The following is a 7,887-nucleotide window of genomic DNA, read 5'->3' on the forward strand; positions in this document are numbered from 1 at the left end:
TGCATAGAATCCAGGGCAGGGGTGTGGTCATGACTGATCTGACAGCCCACAGCCAGCTCTGAGCCTGAACGCTACAACCACGGACTTGAAGCACAAAGGATGGGTGAGGAACAGGTGTATGAATTAAATGCAAACCTCAAAGTGCAAGAAGATATCTACAACACGTAAAATTGATACAGGACCTGAATTCAGACTATAGAAAACCTCTGGCAAATCTGTAAGAAAAAGACCCAAATCCCAATTGAAAAGTGGGCAAGAGACTTTGACAGGAACTTCAGAAAAGAGGTTCTTCAGAGAGCTGATAAATCTCTGAAAAAGTGCTTCACCTCACGAGTAATCAGGAAGATGCAGGTTAAAATCACAATGAAAACCATTGTGGTCCATCCATACAATGGACTATTATTCAGCCATAAAAAAGGAATGAAGTACTGATACATGCGACCACATGAGTGAATCTGAAAAACATTATGTTAATTGAAAGGAGCCAGACACCACAGGTCACACGTTGCGTGATTCTGTTTCTATGAACTCTCTAGACTAGATCATCTATAGGGACAGAAGGCAGATTGGTGGGTGCCAGTGGGGAGGGAGCAATGACTTCAGAGTTGAGGAGTTTTACTTTGGAGTGATGGAGATGTTTGGGAACTAGACGGAGGTGGTAGGAGCATGACACTGTAGATGTACCACATGCCATGGAACTGTTCACTGTAAAGTGGTTAATTTTATGGTGTGTGCATTTCACTCAATAAATTATTTTTTTAAAAAACCACAATCACATACCTGCCAAAAAGGCTCAAATCAAAAACAACCGACAAACCATGTGTTGATAAGAATGTGGAGCAACTGGAACACGCACGCGTGAAAACATGCAACCTTGGCCACTTAGCAGTTCTGCTCCTTGGTACATGCCCAACGGAACGGCGTACACAGGCGCAAGCAAACCCGTGTGCAAGGATGTCCATCCTAGCTGTTTTGTAATACCTCCAAGCTAGAAAAACCCACGTCCATCAAAATAGGATAGGTCAGTGGATGGCCATATTCCGTAAGAGAATACTGTGTAGCAATGTGGATGAACCACTATGGCCATGTGGACCGATTCGGTTGAAACCGTGAAGTAGAATGCAGAGGGAAAGAACTTTAGGCAGAAATAAAAACAAACACTTGTTGTGTGATTCCGTTTATCTGTAGTTCAAAACAAGCACATTTTATCCCACTGCAATTGAAGGTAGGGCAGTGGTCACCCTTGGTGGGGGCCGGGGAACAGTTTTGGGGGATGGGGGGAGGACTGCTGAGACCCTCATGATGTCTTATGTAGTAGGACCAGCGGGAGCCAGGAAACCATTATGCGACAGCCTTTAGGGAGAGCAGGAGTGAGACAGAAATTGAGTGCTTGGCACAGAACTGGTTCCCTTCCATTTAGACTCATTCGTTTGTTCACTAAATACCCTCAGAGTGGCTAGGACACGCTCAGACCTTATCAGGCACTGGAGAGATACAAATGAAACTGTACGACCCTATTCTCCGAAGCCGAATGTCTGGTGGGGAGATAGCTGGGCAAACAATGACAACAGGTGTGATAACTGTTTTCAAGCAGACAGTACAAGGGAGCGCAGAAGCAGTAGAAAGCACTAGATCTCTTCTAATCACCAACTAAAGGCTCCCACTGGTTGGGAGATCCACAGGTCTTATCTTTTAACCCCACAGTTACCCTCTGAGGTGGCGTCCTCAGCATCCCATGACCAGGAGAGGACAGGGCACTGGGAGAGGGCATGCAGCTGGGACCAGAGCTCTGGAGTGGTGGGGTGGGGCCTGCCTGGCTGGTGGGTCTCAGTGGTATCCTCCCCACTTCAAGCCCGAGACCACCCTGAGTCTCCTGCCTGTGGACCTCTGTTGCCACTTGGGGCCTCTCCTCCTTTGCCGGGGGTGCACGGCTGGCCTTGTCCCGGGCAGCAAAGGCAGACAGAATCCACATCCAGCTGGAACCCTGCCCGAGGCTGCCCTGAGGACTCCAAAAGCTGTTTCTGGACCATGGCCACGCTTGACCCTAGAGGCGCCATCCACCTCTGACCTGTCTTCCTGACCTCTAGGAAGAGGGTGATGGGGCTGGAGCGGATAGACAGTGAGCTGAACGGAGCCTGGGGGGCAGAGGCGTGCCACCTGGCCTGGCCCCGGGTGAGCACGACCATCCAAGCACCGGGGGACTGCACCCCCTGGTCACCGCTAGGGAGAAGGGGCTGTGAGGGGCCTGCTGTGGAGGGGCTGACCTGGGCTAGAGCTAGATGTGGGAGCCTCACTTCACTGAGAGCCCAAGAGGCCGCATGTGGTGAATTCTGAGGGGCCGTGGCCCTGCTTCCTCTGTGGGCCCCCTGGGATGTGCAGCTCCTCTGGGAACTGAGGGTCCAGGAGGTCAGGACGCCAGGCCACACGCCACCTGTAGGGCCCTGGCTCCTCCCTGGGGGCCTGAAGCTGATGAGATGGCCAGGAGCAGCACGTGGGGTCACAGGGTGCAGGGTGGGCTTCAAGAGGACCTGAGAGCCGCGTGGTGTGGGTACATTGATGCACATGACGTTTTTCTGGGGGTTGGTCCCAAACGCTTACCATCAGGTCAGGATGCCCAGTTTTGGTGCCCCCCTCTTTTACAGGTATGCTGAGATGCAGGTCCTCCCCACCAAGCTAATGCGATCGAGAATGGGGTCCCTGGAGCCAGTGAGGTGGGCGGGAGGTGGGGTTCACTTGGATGGCGTAGCCCAGGGGATGGGGAGCCACGAGGACCCTGCTCCCCACCTCGCTGGCCTATTCTCCCCCAAACAAGACTCTAGTGTTTTCCATTCCCTGCTTGAAAGCCACCCAGGGGTCCCACCAGGCTCCGGCCTCTGTCACTCTTTCTGCACACCCCTCACCTGTGCACGCTGGGCTTGGGGCAGAGCCCACCTCCTTCTGGCCCCTTGGCCGGGACCACCTGTCCTGCTCACCCCTCCTGGTGAAAGCCCCCTCTCCCGAGACGGCACCGGGCTGCTCCCCGGGCTGAGCTGAGAGGGCCCCGCCCTTGGCCCTCCTCTGCTGTTGCTGCCTTGAAATCGTTCCCACTTGCGGAACACGGGCCCCCATCTTTGCGCTTGCGCTGAGCCCTGCAAATTCCACAGCTGGCCCTGTAGGGTGGGCACGTTTCCTCCCGACCTTGGACGCCCTTGGTATCGCAAAGCAGAGAACGCCTCTTGATGGTGTCACCCCACACAGAGACCCAGGACAGTGCCCGCGCCCAGGGTGGGAGGGCTCAGGTGCAGGCCCCCAGGCGGATGCTGTGTCCCTCCTGGGCTTCTACTGCCACCCAAAGCCCGGCCTGACGGCCACCCGTCCCCGAGCGGTCCTGCACTGCGCAGACATTCAGGGGCACGGTCCCCAGGACTCCAGTGGTGCTGTGGGACCCCTGAGCCCAGTTCCTCATCCATGCCCCGAGGCTGTACTCTGTGCTTCAGTGGCAGCAAACGAGTACGCGTAGTGGGTGCCCGATAAACTTCCCTCCTCTTGGTCACCAACCTTCCCTGAGAAGGAAGCCCCAGCGAGGGTACTGGCTGTGATCCTGCCCCGACCTCTGACCCTATACCCGGTCCACAGGCTGCTCTGCCCACACTGGCCTTGCTGCTATGCCTGGGGCCTCGCTGGGCCCAGCCGTGAGTCGAGAAAACACCACAGCAGGACTCTTAGGGCCGAGTCCCAGGCCTGGTCCCTCCACCCATTAACCAGCTCTTCCCAAATGACCTCCTCTTTCTGGACCTCAGTTTTCCAGTCTGTAAAATGGGCGCTCAGACAATCTGCTCTCTCTGACTGCTGTGGTTCCAAGGGGGAGGGAGAGAGCTGAGCTGCCAGGGTGGGCCTTCCTGGGGAAGAGACCCCAACCCAGGACAGGCCCCGAGGGCCTTGGCGTTGCCTTCAGTCTCTCTGTCTGGTCTACCAGCTGGTTTTTGGCCACTTTGGGGATACCCGGCACTCACTTAGTTTCTGGGGTGTCAGGGGTAGGAGAGGGGCTAGCAGACACAATGAACAGCACAGTGAGAAGCCTGGACTCTGGCTTGGGTGACAAAGACAGAGGGCCCGATCACGGAGGGAGAGCCCACAGGAGAACACAACATGGGAGAGAAGACTGGGGGCCTGGCTAAGGTCAGTGAAAGGTGGAGCAGGTGGGTCTGCAGGTGCGGAGCTCAGGAGAGGGGCTTGAAGCAGGTGGAGATGGGGACCCAGCACCTGTGCATGCCCTCTGGAGGTCACGGGGTGGTAGTGAAGGCAGAGGACCACCCAAGACTGGGCCCTGAGGGTGTCCAAGGAGACTCCAGGAGAGCCCATTCCAAGGACCGGGAGTGGCCAGCTGCGTTCAGTGCTCTGGAAAAGAGTGCAAACCCCAGGATGAGAGGCGTCCATCTGCTTGTATCAGTCACGTTGAAAAATTTCTGGATCTTATGATGCTTTGACATTTGGGGGCTTTTCGGTGAGACTGTCCCTCCCCAGGGGGGAGCAAATTCCTGGAGACAGCAAGCCACTCCCTGCAAACAGGCCTTTCACATGCAGACCAACAGTCCAGAGCCCACCCCGGCCACCTGCCTCTCTAACTCCTACACACGCCAGGATCCCCAACCCTAAATCTCCAGCCAGGTGGTCGAGAGCCAGAGGTACCCGATGGCCCAGGGCCCACTGGAGTGACTCAAACCCACCAGTGCTCAGCCTGCCTCACCAGGCACTGACCTCAGAAACCACAGTGGAGCTTCTGGGCCAAGCTTCCCCTCCTTCCTAGGCTCCGGCCGACCCTGGTGCTTCCCCGTGTGGCCCTGCATGGCCCGGCATGGCTCCTCCCCTTGAAAACTGTAAGTGGTAAACTCTTCTTTGATGCCATAGATCACCCGTGCCCTCCCTTGGTTACCCCTATAAATTCAATCCCGGGTACCATAGTGAAACGCCGCCCACTGTACCCCTCCTGGGTGGTTAAGCTGTGCCTCTTCCCGCCTTGGTTCTCACGGATGCACAGCCCAGAGCCTCTAGCCGAGCGAGCGCTTTCATAAACTGCGCAGATTATGTCCTCGGTGAGAACATGCTGTCTTTCCAACCTCCCTCTGCCCGCTTCCTCCACCCCTGCCGGGGGCCCAGACACTTACTGAGTCTCTCCTGGCTTTTTCCTTAGTCTTTTGGCCAGAAGATGCCCCAGGATAAAGAAGAAATGTATTTACAGTAGCGATATTCAGTCTGGTGGCTTCTGGAATGAATTAGCCACAGGAGAATTTCTGAGCGGGTTTTTTTTCCAATGTGGAGGCAAGCGGTGGGCGGGCCACCGGTGAGGTTCCTGATGCTCTAGATTCTTCATCCTGAGCCCTCAGCAGAGCCCGCTCCATGGCATGTGTGCCCACGGGATAACGAGCCCTGGGCTTGCAGCCACTGCAGAGCCGCTGGGGACCCTGAGTGGAAGGGAGCTGACCCAAAGGGGGCTGCGTTCGGGTCCCTGTAATTGTGTCCCTTCACCCGCTGAATGATCCAGGATCTGAAAGCGAGGTATTTATATCTGTTCCTCAATCAGGCCCCGTAAGACGCCGGGCTGGCGGTGTTCCCCGGCCGCTAATCTGTGGCCGACTGTTCCAACACACTTGGGTTCTTAGAACAAAACAAAACTTCCTTCATTTCAGATGTTCACTAATTTAAACTGGCCCTTGGCCACGGGCTGTGTGTCCCCGCCTTTGTCTGTGGCCGCCTCCCTGCCCCCATCCAGGGCCCCTCTGGCGGGAGGGAGCATAGGCGTCGGCTGTCGTGAGGCCTCGACTCCAGCCTCCGTGGACCAGTGTGTCATAAGAGTCCCACGTCTGCTCTGACTCACTGTGCAAACATCCTCTGCCCTCTGGCCTTGCCGTCCCCCTCCCGTCCGGCCACCAGGCCCCTTGGGTTCCCAGGCCCAGGCCTCAGGGTTCTCTGATGGCGGACACTGACACCCCCGGTGGACAGTGCTGGGCGAGGCACCGGGCCAGCTGGCCGCCTGGTTCTGGAAGCCTCTCTCGACAGTCTGAAGTCCACCCGGGGCCACCTCTGCCGGGGGCTGGCTTTCTCAGGAAAGAAATGGGTCACTTTCTGTCTGCTCTCAGGGCTGGAAAAGGCCTGGCTGTGGGTGAACGTCCACGTTCAAGTCAAGCCGCCTTGTCTTCACACTCTGTACAGCCCCCTGGACCTGTGCCCCCTCCCGTCTTCACCTGGCGGGCCCCTTCTTACTGGGCATCACCCTCCGAGACCCTCACCCTGCAATCCTGCTTTTCCTCTGTGCTAATCCGCATCAGCCTTGTGGTAACTGCTTGCTTTCTGCCCGTCCACTGCCAAGCTCAGGCCCCACCCTCCAGGCACGCCTGGAGCACAGCGGGCCGCTGGTCACTGTTGGATGAATAACTCGGGAAGACCCAACTGTGATAACCTGCTGGCATCTCCCACGCCCTCTTGTCTGCCATCCTCAACTCTCGGGGGCGCAGGCATCTTCGCAGGGACTCTCCCTCCTCCCTCCCTCCTCCCTCCCTCTCTCCCTCCATCCCTCTCTCCCTCCATCCCTCCCTCCCTCTCTCCCTCCCTCTCTCCCTCCATCCCTCCCTCCCTCTCTCCCTCCCTCCCTCCTCCCTCCCTCTCTCCCTCCATCCCTCCCTCCCTCTCTCCCTCCCTCCCTCCCTGCCTCTTTCCTTCCTTCCTTCCTTCCTTCCTTCCTCTGTCCGTCCATCTCTCTCTTTTTAGGCTGGTTCCCCTAGGGCTCAGCATAATTTAACATGTAAAATGTGCTCCATCAACACGTGTAGAATGACTGGATCAGTGAAGAGGCCTGGCAGGAGCCCCTGTGAGGACTCAGTCTTGCCTTCAGCAAATATACAAGAAGCATCTCCTGAGCGCCAGGCTCACGTGTGCTGTGCTCGGGGTCATGCCAGCTGTGCCCCTCTCCAGTCCCTCAGGGCGTCCCCGGGTCTCTCCCTGGAGGGCTGGTAAGGGTGGGGGACCCACATGGGCCCACGCAGCAGGGTCTGCCATGCGTACTGCTCTCTGGGGCCATCCTCCAGGCCAAATGCTGATGTTGGGATAATTCCGTGGTTGGGGCAGGTGTTAGGTATGAGAACCCTTGACCCGGGGCATCCTTTGCTGCTGGAGCCTGGGTAGGTGCCTGCACGTGTGTGGGGCTGTGCTGTGAGGCTGTATCCTGCCCCATCCCTGGGCAGCACTTAAAAAGGACACTCCCCATGCAGGACTGGAGACAGAGTGACATTTCCTCCTCCACGGGAGGCTTGAAGGGGTCACCCGTCTAGTCCAGCCAGGTGGAGGCCACAGAGACCTCATCTGCTAGATCATGGGGGTCTCCTGCAAGGGCTGCAAGGACGTCAGGGAATGGAGGAAGCCGGAGGAGCTCCAGACCTGGTTTACATCCTCCGGTAGCCCAGCATGGCCCCAGGGAGTCACGAGGAGCGCCTGCCGTGGACGTCGGGTGGGCGGTCGGGGGGAACATGGGCGAGGCCCATCTCAGCGGGTGCTCCGTGCAGGACCCCAGGAGCCATCACCCCCCTGTCTTCCTGCGAGGGCTCCACCCTGCCCCCAGCCAACACACCCCAGGAAGGACGGGTCCGATGGATCGATTCATCGATGCTCTGCCCTCGGCCACTGAATGCTGCCCAGGACTCACATATGAAGCCCCACTGTCCCCCAGTCTAGTAACATACACTCATACATGGGAGGCCATGCTCCTGCCGGAACACTGCAGGCTCCGGGCTGAGAGCAGGCACCCAGCTCTCCTCCACCAGTAGCCTGTTTAACTCTTTCTTGTCATCCTGAACTCGGCTTAAATGTCACTTTCTGAGAAGCCTTTCCTCAGCGCCGCCAGTCGGGTCCCCATTG

The 7,887-nt window shown here is 57.5% G+C and overlaps 1 long non-coding RNA gene across 2 annotated transcripts; it reads right to left on the bottom strand.

Annotated features, from left to right (window-relative positions):
• Nucleotides 1-1,161: 1,161 nt before the first annotated feature.
• On the bottom strand, nucleotides 1,162-6,451 carry LOC132491738 (uncharacterized). Of its 2 annotated transcripts, XR_009532749.1 has the most exons (3): nucleotides 5,145-6,423; nucleotides 4,738-4,854; nucleotides 1,162-4,377 (listed from the first exon to the last, which is right to left on the bottom strand). It is a non-coding gene; the product is annotated as an uncharacterized LOC132491738 (long non-coding RNA). The 2 variants fall into 2 exon arrangements; XR_009532748.1 differs by lacking the exon at nucleotides 4,738-4,854 and having other exon boundaries at nucleotides 5,145-6,451.
• Between the last annotated feature and the right edge of the window lie 1,436 nt (nucleotides 6,452-7,887).

Source organism: Mesoplodon densirostris, chromosome 6 (genome assembly GCF_025265405.1).
Source record: "Mesoplodon densirostris isolate mMesDen1 chromosome 6, mMesDen1 primary haplotype, whole genome shotgun sequence".
In the NCBI taxonomy this organism is placed as follows: domain Eukaryota; kingdom Metazoa; phylum Chordata; class Mammalia; order Artiodactyla; family Ziphiidae; genus Mesoplodon; species Mesoplodon densirostris.